Source organism: Phalacrocorax carbo, chromosome 4 (assembly GCF_963921805.1).
Source record: "Phalacrocorax carbo chromosome 4, bPhaCar2.1, whole genome shotgun sequence".
NCBI lineage: Eukaryota > Metazoa > Chordata > Aves > Suliformes > Phalacrocoracidae > Phalacrocorax > Phalacrocorax carbo.
The window spans coordinates 81,601,672-81,616,035 of NC_087516.1; the positions used below are offsets into that span (position 1 = coordinate 81,601,672).

Sequence of the window (14,364 nt, forward strand, 5' to 3'; positions counted from 1 at the left end):
GAGCATAAGTGAGCTTTTACACTCCAGCGCGAGTCCAGGCAGCTGCAGTGGAAAGCAAATTCGAATAAAAAGCTCTTGTGCCTGACCGTTCCTCCTCAGCGAACGCAGAAACGGCAACCAGAAGGATTTTAGTGTGTCTGAGACACGACAGGCTTTAACGCCGGAGTGACATTTACCTGCACTTCCTCGCTTCAGCTGCCCGGAAGAGCATCCCCCATCTCACATGGCTCCATACAACTAAAATTTGGGCGCGATTTCCCAGAAAAGGAGCAGCTGCCTGTGGAGAAACAAACATGACCGATGCCAAAGGGGAGATGTTTGCACCCTCAAACCCCATGTGGAACACGGGGCAGCCCCCCGGCTTTGCTGGCAGCCATTTCCCTCTCCCACTCTCCCAGACCGGAGGTGAGCGGCCCCCTACTCACCGTCTCGCCTCCAAACTTTGCGGGGGGACAAGCAGCCCCCCCAGTCACCCCCAAACCCGAGCCACGTCCCCAAGGGTGCTGTTGGCCCTCATGATGACAACTGCCTCCTGGGCTGCCACGCCGGAGAGGGCCTCCCGGTTATTGCCAACAAAATAATGAGGTGAAAAATAGGGTGTCTTCCCGCTTTCGGGCATTTCGGGGACCTGCCGGTGTCCCCCCGGGCCGCTGGTGTCCCCTGGGGCCGGCGGTGCGTGGTTCCCCACCCCGGACAGGTGTTGCTACCGTTAGCGGGGGTTGACAGTGCCTGGTGTGTGTGAGGTTGTGAGAAGTGACAGGATCCCGCCCGTGCCCGTGGTCCCCGTCCCCCCCGTCCCCCCCTTCCCCGACGGCCCCGCCACCGCCCGCCTCCCGCCCCCGCCTCCGCCTCCGTCTCCTCCGCCCTCCGCGCCGCCCGAACCCCGGCCCCGCTCCTCCCCGCCGCCGCCGCCGCCGCCGCCGCCCCGGCCGCCCCGGCCCCGCGGCTCCGTCCCCGGCCCGGCACCGCTTCCCCCGGCGGGCCGCCGCCTGCATGTCGTTACTGCCCGCCGCCGCCGCCCCGCCGCCCTGCCGCCGCCGGCCCCGCCGCCCCGCCGCGCCGGATGCAGGTGAGCGCCGCGGCCCGACGGGGCCTGGCGGGGGCGGGGAAGCGGGCCCGAGCCGCCATGTCGGGGCCCCGTCGCCCCGCCAGCACCGGGGCCAGCACCCGGGGCGGTCGCCGCCGAGGTCTGGGCCGCCGCTCCGCGCCCTCACGGACACACGGATCCGTGTATACCGGGGCGGGGTGGGGGAGGTGCGGGCATAGCCGCGGCGAGGGGCGGCCCGGAGGGGAATAGGGTCCCCCCCGCGAGGGGCCGGGGGGTGAGGAGGGAGCGGGGGTCCCGGGCCCGGGGCCCGGCGGTGGGGGATCCCTGGAAGATGGGCCGCGGTGGCTTTGGCAGCCGCCCCCCCCGCGCTGCTTTGAGGGATGCCGGGCTCACCCCAGAGCCCCAGCTGAGGGCGGCAGCAACGGGGCGAACCCCGGCTGTGGGGCGAACCCCAGCCGTTGGGCGAACCCTGGTTGTGGGGTGAACCCCAGCCATGGGGCGAAGGCGAGCGCTTGGCCCCAGTCCCCTCCGGGCCGTCCAGCATCCTGCGATGGGACCTTTGCCTCCTGCCGCGGGTGACCCGGCAGCGGGGTTGGCGACGGTGTTTTTTAGGGAGGTGTGGGTCGTTCTGCTTTTTCCCGGTGGTCCAGTGGTCCCGTACAAGAAGGATTGCAGGAACGTCACTTCCAATAAAAGCTGGGCTTCAACCTCAGGCAGTAGCGCTTGCAAATAAAATAACGCACCTAAACACTGAGGTTTTGTAACAGTTTGGGGCTTGCTTTTTAAACTTAAGTACTCTTGGTAAATATGGCGGAGGGCTGGGTTGCTTTCTGCCGCTTCGTAGCCACAACAAGTTCTATCTGACCTTCTGAAATCTTTAGACGGGTAGCCTTTATCAGGCCATTTTTGAAACTTTGAATAGGCTAAGTATTTGTTTTGGGGAGTTACAACTTCTCGTGAGCCTGCCTGCTGATAAGAATTTTAGATGGCCTTGTTTAAGCACGGCGGTTTGCTGCAGTTAAGTTTGTACCTGTGCCGTCCCCTCTCTCTGACGCTTCGCTGCTAAGCCGAGCACAAACGTACTCCCCCGAACCTAAAACTAACCTGAAGGGGAAAACAGCTCACCCTGAAGTCACTAGCAGTTATACTACTTGTGTGTAGAGACATGGATGATAACGAAAGTGAGGATAATGTGTCTATTTTTAGTCTCTGCTAAAATTCCTTTGAGATATTTTTGCCCCGGTGCTTTTTTTTCCCCCTAAAAAAAAAAAAAAAAGTACATTATTTCTAACAGTCTTCCCTGTGACACAACCCAAAGAATTCCTAGAAGCTGTACCCCAGTTTGGAGGGCCAGAAAGCTCTGACAAAGGTGGAGCACGGCCTCTGCAAACACAGCGCTGCCAGTGATTTTATTTCTGCGTCCTCCCTATCAGAATAGCCCGCTTTAGGTACGGCCACGTGCTGGCGATACCTCACAAAAGATAAAGGCAGGCTTTACATTTGAGGTTTACTTTGCGCCGCGTGCAAGCGCCGCAGCCTGACCTGACTTCCTGTACGTAGCCCTTCTCCTTTCCACAGCCCTGCGCTTCAGTTAGTTTTATTCATTTCTGAACGCAAGCGGGTTTGGAGGCACCGAAGCGCTTGCCCGTAGCTTGCTTTTCCCCCACGGAGGGTGGTGGGCGTTTATTTACAGCTTGATTTTGTGATTTTGCTCCGGAGCAGATTGGCAGGGCACGCTTCTGACATCGTGCTGCTCCGTGCTCTGGAGTAACGACACGCATCACCGTACGCACGACCCGCGGTATGGTGTTGATTCATCTGAATAGGACTTACGTTTGAGCGTCAACTCGGGCGTTAAATCTCCTTGCCTGTTGTCTCCAAAGGAGGCTGGCGATGACAAAAGCCCTGTTACAGTTTGACTGTTCGGTTTAACTGAACGGTGGGAATTCTGCAGTGCTTTGCTGTCTGCTAGACAAATCCTGTTAAACACTTTCAGTTTTGTTCTTTGCTTACTATTAAAAGTGAGGGCGGTCTACTCTGACCGTTAAAGTACAGCTGAATTTAATTTATTCCGTTTTATCTTTTCTTCCTACAGGGGCTTTTTCTCATTTAGTTTGTGTATTTAATTGAAGGATCAAGTACAGTGTAAATGGCTGATAGGTATTGCCACGTTCCTGAGCTAAGTTTAGGTTTCTTATGTCCTTCGAAGGAGAGCTCCTAACATGTCAGCAGCACAGCAGTAAGACTACCCGTCATCAGACTGTTAGAAAAACTTCGTTTGGGAGCAGCTGAAACTTTGCAGATCCATTTTACTCACTGTTGAGTTTCCCACCAGGTCTATATGGCAAACTTCTGCTGGCACAGCTCTGTCTGCGAGCGGTGTGACGAAGTGTGACCCGTGACTGACATAGCTGTGCCAGCAGAAGTCCCAGCTGTAGAAGCAGTTATCTGCAAAAGTGCACTTTTACTGATATAGCTTGTTTTCGTTGTTAAAGGGTGTTTTTTTTCCCCCCTATCCTGGTAGCTGTGCTGCTCCCAGTGAGGCACCATGCTCCCAGGGATATAGTGTATTCAGACATTTATTTGCCTGGCTTGGAAGGGACGACTGGTCAGGGTGTGTTTTCTGTGTGGGGCGCTCCACTTCCCATCTACCGTCTGTAGGAGCTCGGTCACGTTTGTAGTGAGCATTTTCTCGCAGAAGTAAGTGATATTATGGCTGCTACTTGTTTTCTTTCCGTCCAAAAGCTTTTATAAAACTTCCATTTTGTGCGATAAGCTAATTTTGATTGGGGGTTTTTTGTTTGTTTGTTTTTTGGTGTTGTTTTTTTTTCATGTGGACTGTGGTTGTTTTTCATTAACAGTCTTGTTTTTGCAAAGAGTGAGGCAGGCTTTTGACCCAATTTGCCAAGCACAGTATATTTAGCTTTCACACCATTCTTACAAGAAATAAGCCAGAAAGTGATCCCAAGGTATGTGTGGGCTCTGGTAGTAAAATGGGAAGGCACCACTGAAGGAAAAATTAAGTGATTTCCACACTGGGCTAAGTCTTTACTTAATTTAAATCTAAAACACCGAGAAGGCAGACTTATATTTAGCTAGATCGCAGCAGTCTTTTTCATTCAGAGTCAATGTGCACGAACTGGGAGGTGTGTTTCTTGTTTCTTATTAAAACCTTTCCAAGGCCATTCTCTTTTTAAGTGATAAAATTATGCATCAGTAACACGCATAATTTTAGAGCAAGCTTTCTTTAACTGCAAAAAAAAAAAAATACCGCTTAGGTCAGCCTTAATCTGTTGAACACTTATGGGTTACTTGGGTTTAAAGGGGGAGATAAATACAGACAAATGGCTTGCTTACTACTTATCAGAAAGAGCTTTTGGGATGCCAAAAGGGCACGTTACTCGCTTTCTTCAGTTTAATGGAGTGTTTCTCCTGTCTCGAGCAGATTTGCTAGTGCCCTACAGATATAGGTAGCTCTCCTCTGCATTTGTCTAATTCCCTTGTGCACCACAGGTGGTTCAGGCTAGGGCAGCAAGCTGCCTCTAACGCTGCGCTTACCTCGTTCAGGACACCCAGCTGCCAGGTCTTCCATTGCCGTGGAAAGCTGTGTAGCGAGTGTGACTAAACCCAGGAGCTGCGCATTCTCCTCCATTTATCAGGTTATCAGTTAATGTACGCGGCAAAACTTGCAGCACGCTATTTTGATGGTGCGGCTGTCCCAGCTGAGCTGATGGAACTTTGCTGGTGCCGGAAGGGGAAGCGCTGCTTTGCTCCCAGCCCTGCTGTATGTTGGACCCTGTGCTGAGCCAGTTTCGCTCTCTATCCTGACAGCAAATAAATACAACAGGAGATGGAGGCTGCAAAAGGTGTTTAGAAGTGTTGATTCTTAGGTTCGCAGAGACAGTACTGTGTAACTTCACCTTTTGGTTAATTCTTCGGGTTTCGGTGATTTGCCAGTACAACTTCTCCATCTCACCTGTAAAGATAAAAGCAGAGACTTTCTTAGAATGTTTCTTTATTGGTATCTTGAGCTGGTGGCAATGTTTCTGGAATTCTTTTCCTCTCCTTCCGCATCTTAAAAGGCTTGTGCATCTCAGGTCTGTGTCAGCAAACTTCACACGTGTACCTCCTGCTGCAACACAATCCCCCCCCCCCTCAAATAAAAGATCAGACAACTCAGAGGGGACAAAGCAAACTCTGAAATATGCCACAGGAGATGGCAAAAAAGATTTCATGTGCACAGGATTTACTGGATCCATTTGTGCCTTGGAGTAGATCTCAAAGAGTGAGGTGCAGAGAAAACCATTTAAGGCCTTTAGCTGAAGACACTGACTGGCTTGCTTTGAAGCTTAGTAAATTCACAAAAGGGCTATGTGGCAGGTACCTGTAATGGCAAGGTAATGGACGTAACTTGGTTTCTGTTATTTGGGAGAAAAATCCTTTCTTGGAGTTCTAAACAAGAAAAAAAATCCACCCAAAAACCAACCCAACCCAAAACTGAAATTACTCTGAATAAAAAGAGCAGCACTGGAAGAAAATCTCTCCAGAGTTGCTCTGGAATCTTGTTGAGAACAACCACCTTTGCAGCTGCTTGCGTATCTCCCTGCAGAGGATCAAGAAGTGACTTGGTGTTCAGACACCTTCAGAAAGCTTTCCCTCCAGGGTTTGAGAGGTGGTCATTGAACATATGACTAAAGGTAGGCAGAAATGCCTTATGTAAGGCAGAAATTCCTTATATGATGTTCTATAAGAAACAAATTTCATCCCTTTCAAGGCGAGACATTAAACCAGCACTCATTAAAATGCTCCAAGGAAAAGCAGCTAGAAACAATTTTAGCTACAACTCACGTGCAGTCGTTGAACACAGGGATTTTTTGAAGTCGTACCAAGTCAGTACCTAGGGCCGAGGAACAGAACCCCATTTAGGCATCGCGTGTAACACGCACGAGTAATTTAACCAAAGCTTGTAACCTGCATGTGTACACAAGGAGCAGATAAGGCTGTGTGTGTTCACCCTTACTTTGGTATTTCCTGATGTAAATGATTAATGGCGTTTTATGATTGCATGGCATCGTAGCTGTTTATGCTTAGCATTTAGCTAAACGGGTTATTGTCTTTCACGTTCTGCTTGCCTGTAAAGGAGCTTTACGTTTTCTCCGAGAAAGGCGTCTAAAAAGAGATTAAAAGGGCTGTAGGACTCTATCTGCAGATATCCTAGGATATCAAGTCTGTTGTGTAGGTGCCTGTTTTAAATAAAGTTAGCACTGTGCGTACGTTGCCTGCAGGCAGGTTTCACAGATTTACAACACAGTCTTGCTAAGAAAGGTGCTCGGGCTGTCTACGCCAGCAACAGAGAAGTGAAATACTTTCCCCTTTTGAAACTTCCACTCTGAGCACAACAGTGACAGTAGGGCCGAAGCAGAGAGGAAGAGGAGGGGTTTTTGCTCATTGCCTAGCTGCCAAAAACAAGTTGAGGCTTGTTTGTGACACTGATAGTTAAAAGCGGCCGTGTCAAAAATAGCGATCTCTGCATCAAAACAGCAGCGCCGCTGTCTGGCTCCGATTCAAGTAGGTCCACAGGAACTCTTGCACTGTTCTACTTGTCCCATCAAAGTGTCCGTCTTTCTGACGACAATGATCAGTACATGTTATTGAGGGAAAAATCTAGGAATAAAGAAGACAACCCTCAGGATGTGGCATATACTTTCTGAGTCCCTGGGGTGATGGATCTTCAGAAGGGGTTTTATTTTTGGTGTCAGTCCCCCTGTCCCCCCCATTTTCAGCTTGAGGATTGGTAAACCTTTGACTGTTTACAGACACAAACCGACTAACCCTTCAGAGCACCCTGCCATCATCCCCACTGTATTATTCCTTACCCTAAACAAAGTGTAAAGGCAAACCTATTGTGCCCTCGGCTAGGAGCAGCAGGAATTTTTATGGCTGGGAAACTACCGGAGGCAGCACTCCTCCAAAGAGCGCATGGGCCTTTGCCCTTCACGATTTATGCACCCACCTGTGGTCTCCAGAGGCCTGTGTTGGAAAGGGGAGCACAAACCAAAGCTCCTGACTACGGGTCCTTCACCCTGGCCACAAGTCCTTACACAGCTACTACTGCAAGCCAAGAAAGCTCTCCAGTCTGCTACTTAAAACCACCTGAAACTAAAAACCCATTTAAACTGTCTTAAATGCTTTTTAAAGGCAAAAAAAACTTACAGGAGGAGGCAGCTCTGAAAGTTGCAGAAGAGAGAGGAGCGTTTAGCCTTGTGTTGCTGCAGAGGGAGGTTTTGTTCTCTGCTTTTGGGGCAGGATCTCCTCAGGAAAAACAAGGGGGAAAGGGAATAGCCTTCTGCTAAGCAATACCCAGACCGCGGTTCAGAGCTACAGACGGAAGGGATATGTAGCCTTCACCTTATGTGGTGCCAGTATTGAAAAGGGAACTTTCCCCATGTGAGAAAGAAGCTTTGGTTTTCTTTTTAAGACATTTTGACAACTCCAGAAACCCGCTTCACTGACAGATCGTTTTGAAAAGAAGGTTTTTATGGGCTGCTAAGCAAAGTTTGGGGAACGCTGAGATATACACCTTTTGGGTAAATTCGGAACCCAGAAAGCCTCTTTTGTTTTCATTTCTTCAAGCATCCACTACCAGGTGAAACAAGCATTTTTTAGCGAGTTTCTTGTCCAAGTAAGGGACCTGAACCTCACGTTGGGAGCAATAGTGCAAATACATCCTCTTAGCTTCGGTGTCAGGGTCCATCCATCATATTTTTTTTTTTAGTTCATCAGTATATGAAAGTAACTACAAAAAACATCCACTTTTGGCCAAGCTGTTAATAACAGTCAGGATTTGTAGATTGTGCTCAAGTTTGCTGCTTACCCTTTAGGGCAGCTGAATTAATTGATCGCTTAGTTTTGCCCTCGCTTTTCAGGAATGCTTCCGTCTGACTGAACATCTTTGTGCCTTCTAATCACAAATTAGTTTTGCCTTTTTTTTCTTCCTAAGAAATCAATCGAAAGGCGCTCTCAGAAGGTTCTTGCTTGGCTTTAAGTATATATAGAGACAAACATATTGAGGAAGACTTCCTTCTACAGACCTTTAGCTGTTTTTTTCCACACGATATTTACAGGAAAATTGAGAAAGGGCGAAAGCAGAAAACATACTTTGTGTGCTTTGCTGGATATTACCATTCTGTGTTTTGTAAACAGTGGAGTGGAAAGGTCCTGCAGGTTTTTTAAGTTTTCAGCTCCGTGGCCTGCAGCTGTTCCCACTCCTGGTGCTTAACGCTAAGATTTCATGCCTAAAAAGGTATTTTGAGAGCTTCCGATGGAAAGATCCTATTCGAGCGCTCCAGATATATTTGTCTCTTCCATGTAAGCTAGGGAGTTTGCTCTTGAGGGGTGGAGGTGAATGCATACCCGAGACTTGCTTGCTGTACATGCTTACGTGAAGTCAATACGCTTCCCGATGGCACGAGGGCTGCGTATCTCCCTCAGATAAATGTCTTTTATCTTGAGTCAGCCTTGACACGTGCAGCATATCTTTTGCTCTTCTCACTGCTTCAGGCTGAGATCTGGAGCAGAATTAAAACACTCAGAGGAAAGCATAGAGTTGTCGCCTCATCATCCATGGGGAGAAGTGCAGATAGGAACCACTACCAGCGCTATGAAACCGCCAGTGTTTCCTGGCCTTTTGGAAAGGGGCTGGTTCACTCGCTTCTTGTCAGAGCACGCATCAGTATGTGCTGCTCAGCCCTTGCACACATGGCAGAGGCTGCTGCAAGAGAGCTTCCTGCCGATACAGATAGGAGACTTAAAACTGATTTGCAAGGGACTTAAAAGCACAACAGTTGTCAGAAACTGTGCTCCTCAGGTAAAAGAAAACCCTCCTCTTTGCATTTTCTTGGACTCATGGAACTTGCAGCTCCTGGCAGAAAAAGGCCAGCTGGGGCAGTGCTGAATGTAGTTCCAGAAAACTGGTTCCTGCTTCCTCTATACCTTCCTCTATAAACATGAATTCAATTCATATTTATTCTGTTACATGAATTTACAACTGGCCCTGGAAGCAGGAGAGAGCTAGCACAGGATGAATTATCCACCCAGCAGAAATTTCCACTTGTGAACGCCTTTCCTCTAATCCCTTTCTGTTTTGGAAAGTTAAGAAAGCAAAAGGAAAACGGGGCCAGACAACTCGCATAGCAGAGTCGAGTCACCAATGCCAGGAAGAGTCGGGTTCGCGTTGTCAGATGGCCCTTGGCTTGCATTTTCTCCTCCAGCCAAGTTATGTCTTACCATTGGGAGTACTACAATCTCTAGGCACATTTTGTACCTGTGCAATGATCCTCTTCCTTCTTCTTAGTCGAGAGTGAAAGACTCTGAAGGTGTGGATTTAATCGGATAAATCAGGAATATTTTAGGCCTGGATCAGAGAAGCATATATATCAAGTATTTGAGACCTGCGGATAGAATAGGAGGGTGGTTTCGGTTTGTGTTTCTTTTTCATAGCACAAAGATCTCTCTGAAATGTCTGAGATCACAAGGTTATGTAGCCTTTTTGCTGATTTATGTAGCAAAGTTTGAGTGAGGCTGTGACCTTAGGATATCTGTTTCATCCTTTGATGTATTTTTTGCTGTATTGTTTGACTTGAAGACTGCACAGTGACTAGCCCAGTGATGAACTGCAAGATGTTTTTCTGCCTGCTATAATAACCCCTAGGTGCTGCCAAACAAAGCTCCCCACACATGTAAAGGTGCTACCTTTCAGTTTTAAATTGATGGCCACTTATTTCATGGCAGCTTCAGGTATGGACAAAACAACCCTGGACGTGTATGCGGGGAGATGAGTGTAACTCAGAAGTATTTTCTACATGGAAAATTACGTGTTTTAAAACCTCAGGCTGTCAACAATGCTACAGCATTCCTGAATCCCTACCTGCCTCTTCCGCATACCCACTGTGTCTGCACTCTTGCTTTAGGCTCCGTTTCTGTAAAGCAGCGGCGTGCGTCCAACCCAGCGGTGAGTGACGCTTGGTAGGACCAGGGCCTCGGACTGTATTTCTCTTTATTAACTTCCTTTCAGAGATTGTTATCTTCTCTGCAGGTTTATACAGCACTTAGTGTCGTGAGTACTCGGACTTCCGAGCACCTCCGTGCCTTGAACGTGAGCGTTAGTGCCACAGCTCTTCCGTCGGTGCCCGATGGCTTACATGACTCCCAATCGGCAGCAAAAGACCGTGACCAAAACTCAGCGTGATGGGGAGGGAGGGGGTGACCAGGAGGAAGCCTCTCCAAACACAAACATTAGGGAACTCTTGAATTATCTTCTTATAGTAGCACGTTGAGAAGTAACAGAAAATCAATCTGTTTGAAAGCCTTCCGCAAAAATTGCCAAAGGTATTCCCCTGGTTAGGTAATTCACGCACTTTAGATGAAATCCCTGCAAGTGGCTGAACAGAGGAATCCACCCAAGCCCAGCCTGTCTCCTGGCAGAGGAACGAGCGCAATTCGTGTCAGCTCTTGGCCGCGTCCCATGCCGACTAACGTATACCTCGGGGTTTGTCCCTGTACGGCCTACTCCCCTCTAATAAAGTAAATATTACAATGATCATTCTGGGCAGTGGAATTAGCCTTCTGCTAATTTTGGTTTAGAGAGCAGGATACCTGCTGCACTGGGTACTCTCTTGACCCACTGGAGATGACAGCTTTTGTGTGCCTTGTTGCAGTCAGATTTCATAGATGCTCCATACTTCAACCTCCAGATATCCGCATCTCACTTTTCTGTTAGAGGTGAATCTCCTGGTCCCGGCAGAGATTGTCCTGGGCTGTTGCTGCTGTAGTTTCTCATTTTCCACCTTGCTGGAATGTAGCTAGAAGAGTATGTGTCACTGATAAACATTGGCTTTAAAACTAAATCTAGTGTTTGGAAGTTTTAAGAATGGTGTAAATGCACACGGGAAAGTTGTGGATAATAAGATACAGAAAGCAGTTGAACTAACTATCTGGCAATATCCAAACAACATGCTTTTCTCAGGCAAGCTTTTTCGTTTCTTTGATTGAGGTAGTAAAGTACATTTAAGTATACCCTACTGAGGAAGGGGTTATGCCTGTAAACTGCTTTATTTTAGAGAGATCTCTTTTCTTTCTCCTCCTCTTCTGAGCACACACACCTAGCTACTTTGAGCACTGGTGCAGCGTCCTGCGGCCTGTTGAAACTGGGCAGTAATATGGAAAGACTGATGTACATTTTGCAATCGCTGGCAAAAGTTTCTACTATTGGTGCGTCCATTTTCCTTTGGCTATTTTCAGTTTCTTTTTTCCTCTGTTCTTTTAAAATCTTAAGCTTTGACTCATCCAAATCTACCTGTAGTCGAACAGGGCAGCCCTTGTAAGTTTAAAACTATCTGAAGTAAGTTTTACGGTGACAGATTTCCCTGTTAATTATTGCTGCAAAGAACAGATTGTGAGCGATAAGCTGGCCGTTATCTTTCCATCATATAGGGAGAGTAGCTGAAGTGCTGCTGGGCTTTGCTTATTTTGTGAAAGCGTTGGCAGACTACCACTTAAAGGGTAAGATAACGTCGTACCCGCAGAAACAATCTCATTTGCTCTTTTCTCCTAGCACAAACTTTTCTTTGAAGGATGAAAGGTTATTGAGGATTCGAATTGTATTTTAAAGAAAGGAAGAAACGTTCATTGAGAAGACCGCTCCCAGGCCGCTGCAGCAGTGGGCGTGAGTTAATAATTCTAGTGTAGTTTTGCTCAAAAAACAGGTCGATGGCTGACTTCTCTCCAATTATTGATCCTGAGGAGCTGAATGAGACAAGGTGTTGGCTCAGAGCAACCTGAAAAGGGTCTTTGTCATCTTTAAGTGAGCGACTGAATGAGTTGAGGTGTCAGATTAGGCTTGTCAGTAAAACAGCTCTTTCCCTAGAGGCTTGGAGGGATGCTCATGCACCACAACACTTTAAGCTTACTCAGTTCTTAGTGTTGAGAGTCGGCCATCTCCTTGGTGCTATCGCTGTCAAACCCGTACTAGGAAAACCTCCTGCTTTAAGTTGCAGCCATGCATGGCTGGTTCTCTTCTCTGCTCACAGCCCAGGACAGCATTTTGTCTTCATGTTTGCTACTGATCTGGCACTGGCTGCTTCCTTCCCCAGACTCCTGGTGACTTCAGTTCTTAATCCTTTAAGCCACTCTGTCCTGTATCTCATTAGAAGACCAGCACTCTCCAGGGGATGGGGCGACATTGCAAATGGGTCATTTCTTTGAACTGGTGTGGGATGCTCGTGTAAATAAATGTACTATTTAAACCATCTCTCTGGGGACTTCTGATTAGATTTATTTGCAGGCTGTCTGTTGAAACGCTTCTTGCCCTGTAATAGGCCTCTTGTATGCATTTCAGTTCATCAGAGCTTTGCTTTTGAGGAGCTACCTACCCTGTGTTTGCATATAAACTAGCCCCTTAGAGCTCCTTTGAAAGCAGTAAGTATAAACGGCATCTGCAAATGCAGGTGTTACTCCCATGACTTGATGAAGATATTCAAGAGTTGTCATGTACACAATGAGAGGTAACAGATTATTTCAAACAGAACAGACACTGTCCTTTTGGAGTAAGGAGTGAACTATTAACTAAGTACAGAAATTGAAAATAACCACGTAATGCTACATACTATTTCCATGCAGTAAATAGTTCAGCTGTTCTTGTAAGTGGGGGTGTGAGGAAAAGGAAGGGTGGAAGCCTGGATATTTTTGTGTTACCTGTGATTTAAGAAAAGACTCTACACTCCATTTAGAGGAGAAGAGGGAACAGGGGTAAATAACTAGTGGGTGTATGTCAGTAGGACAATTAGCACCTCCATCAACTGAGTGCCAGTTGGCTCCAGAATTTATCGAATACAGCTCATTCCCTCCCTTCCCACTCCTCCCCTTGGCTTTTGATGCCTTTATGTTTTTTCCTCCAGGGTTTGCTTCTGTGACTTTTCTGTGCTTCTCTGGGCTTTTACAGTCTTTGCTGAAGTGATAACACAAAGCCCTCCTGGCATCCCAGCACCACTGAATTTACTATCAGCTGCAGGTTCTTGGTTACCTCTTGCGTTTCACTGTTCCCACCCTCAACTTGAATTTCCCTGCACTCAGGCTTGAGCCATATAAGACAGGCAGAAGAGGCGAGAAGCCTCGCAGGATGTGGCTGCTGAACATCGCTGCAGCCGGCCGTACATCTTGTTTTGCCTGCCTTACAGGCGCTCGACAGCACGTGAGCAGCTCTGCATGAGCTGAGCCAGTACCCTAACCAGTGTGCTGGGCATAGGCAATACCATACTGGAAAGCAAGCAAGCTGTGTAGTTAAGGTGACAGCGACTGTGCTTTCAGTCCCTGAAAACACTACAACAGCCTGTAGTAGATCCCTGTGAACTGGTGCACCTCTCACACAATGAAGAACTCACTCACGAGCAAAGAGGGGATTTTCTGTGAAACCAAACATGGCAAACTTAAATGGCCTCCTCCTGCCGAGCCTAATCTAAGTACCACACGGGATAAAAACTAGAGCAAGGTCTGAACTAATTCCATCATATTGCTGCCGTGCTTGTTGTTGGCATGCCCTTTTCAGCACACTTCTGGGTTCGCTAGCTGGAGAGGCTGACGGCTAGTCCAAAATCCTGCGTGCGGTTTCTCGCAGGGTTGCCACCACTTCGGTAGGGACTGCGACAGTTTCCAAATTGTCAGCCAAGTTTATCAAGCAGTAGTGCTCTCTTCCCCACCCTGAAGTTACTCCATGAAGATGCCTCCTGCCTTTGCAACCTCATTCCAAACCTGGTGGATGGCTCCAAGTTTCCCTTCATTATGGCAAACATAAAATTGCCAGGCAGGGTCAACACTGTATTAAGAGCCTGTTCCCTTCTGCTTCTGAGCACAAACTTGCCCCCTGACCAGTGATAGCTTAGAGGAACAGCTTTTCATACTCTTGGCATCAGAATAGAGGTCCCACTACTTGGGTCTTTCTACTTCTGCTTATTTTGCCTTCATCAGCTGCAGTATAAAGCTATAGTTCTTGAAGGAGATCTGCCTTGGGATGGCTAGAAGGAAAGACTATGAAAATAACTTCTGAAGCTTATTTTGTTGAAATATTTTCTACGTCTAGTATTTATCATCATCATGTAGAAGAGGTGGCAGTTGTATTCAAACGTTCAGCATGCAATATGGGTGAAGATTCCCTAAAAGTTTTAAGTTAAGGAATTTAAGTACTGAACAAAGAGGTCTTACTGAAGGAAGTTTGGTTTTAGTTGTATGACCGACGTGGTTCAAGGAAACCCCCATATTACCTT

At 47.7% G+C, this 14,364-nt stretch overlaps 1 protein-coding gene across 3 annotated transcripts in view; it reads left to right on the top strand.

The window, feature by feature from the left end:
• Positions 1–863: 863 nt before the first annotated feature.
• CNOT6L (CCR4-NOT transcription complex subunit 6 like) overlaps positions 864–14,364 on the top strand; it is a 34,169-nt gene continuing 20,668 nt past the window's right edge. Inside the window, exon 1 of one of the 3 annotated variants that reach the window (XM_064450666.1) lies at positions 864–1,069. The gene's annotated coding sequence lies outside the window, so the exon portion shown is untranslated. Of the gene's footprint in view, positions 1,070–3,596; positions 3,749–14,364 lie in introns of those variants that run through there. The other 2 variants (XM_064450665.1, XM_064450664.1) reach the window with 2 other exon arrangements.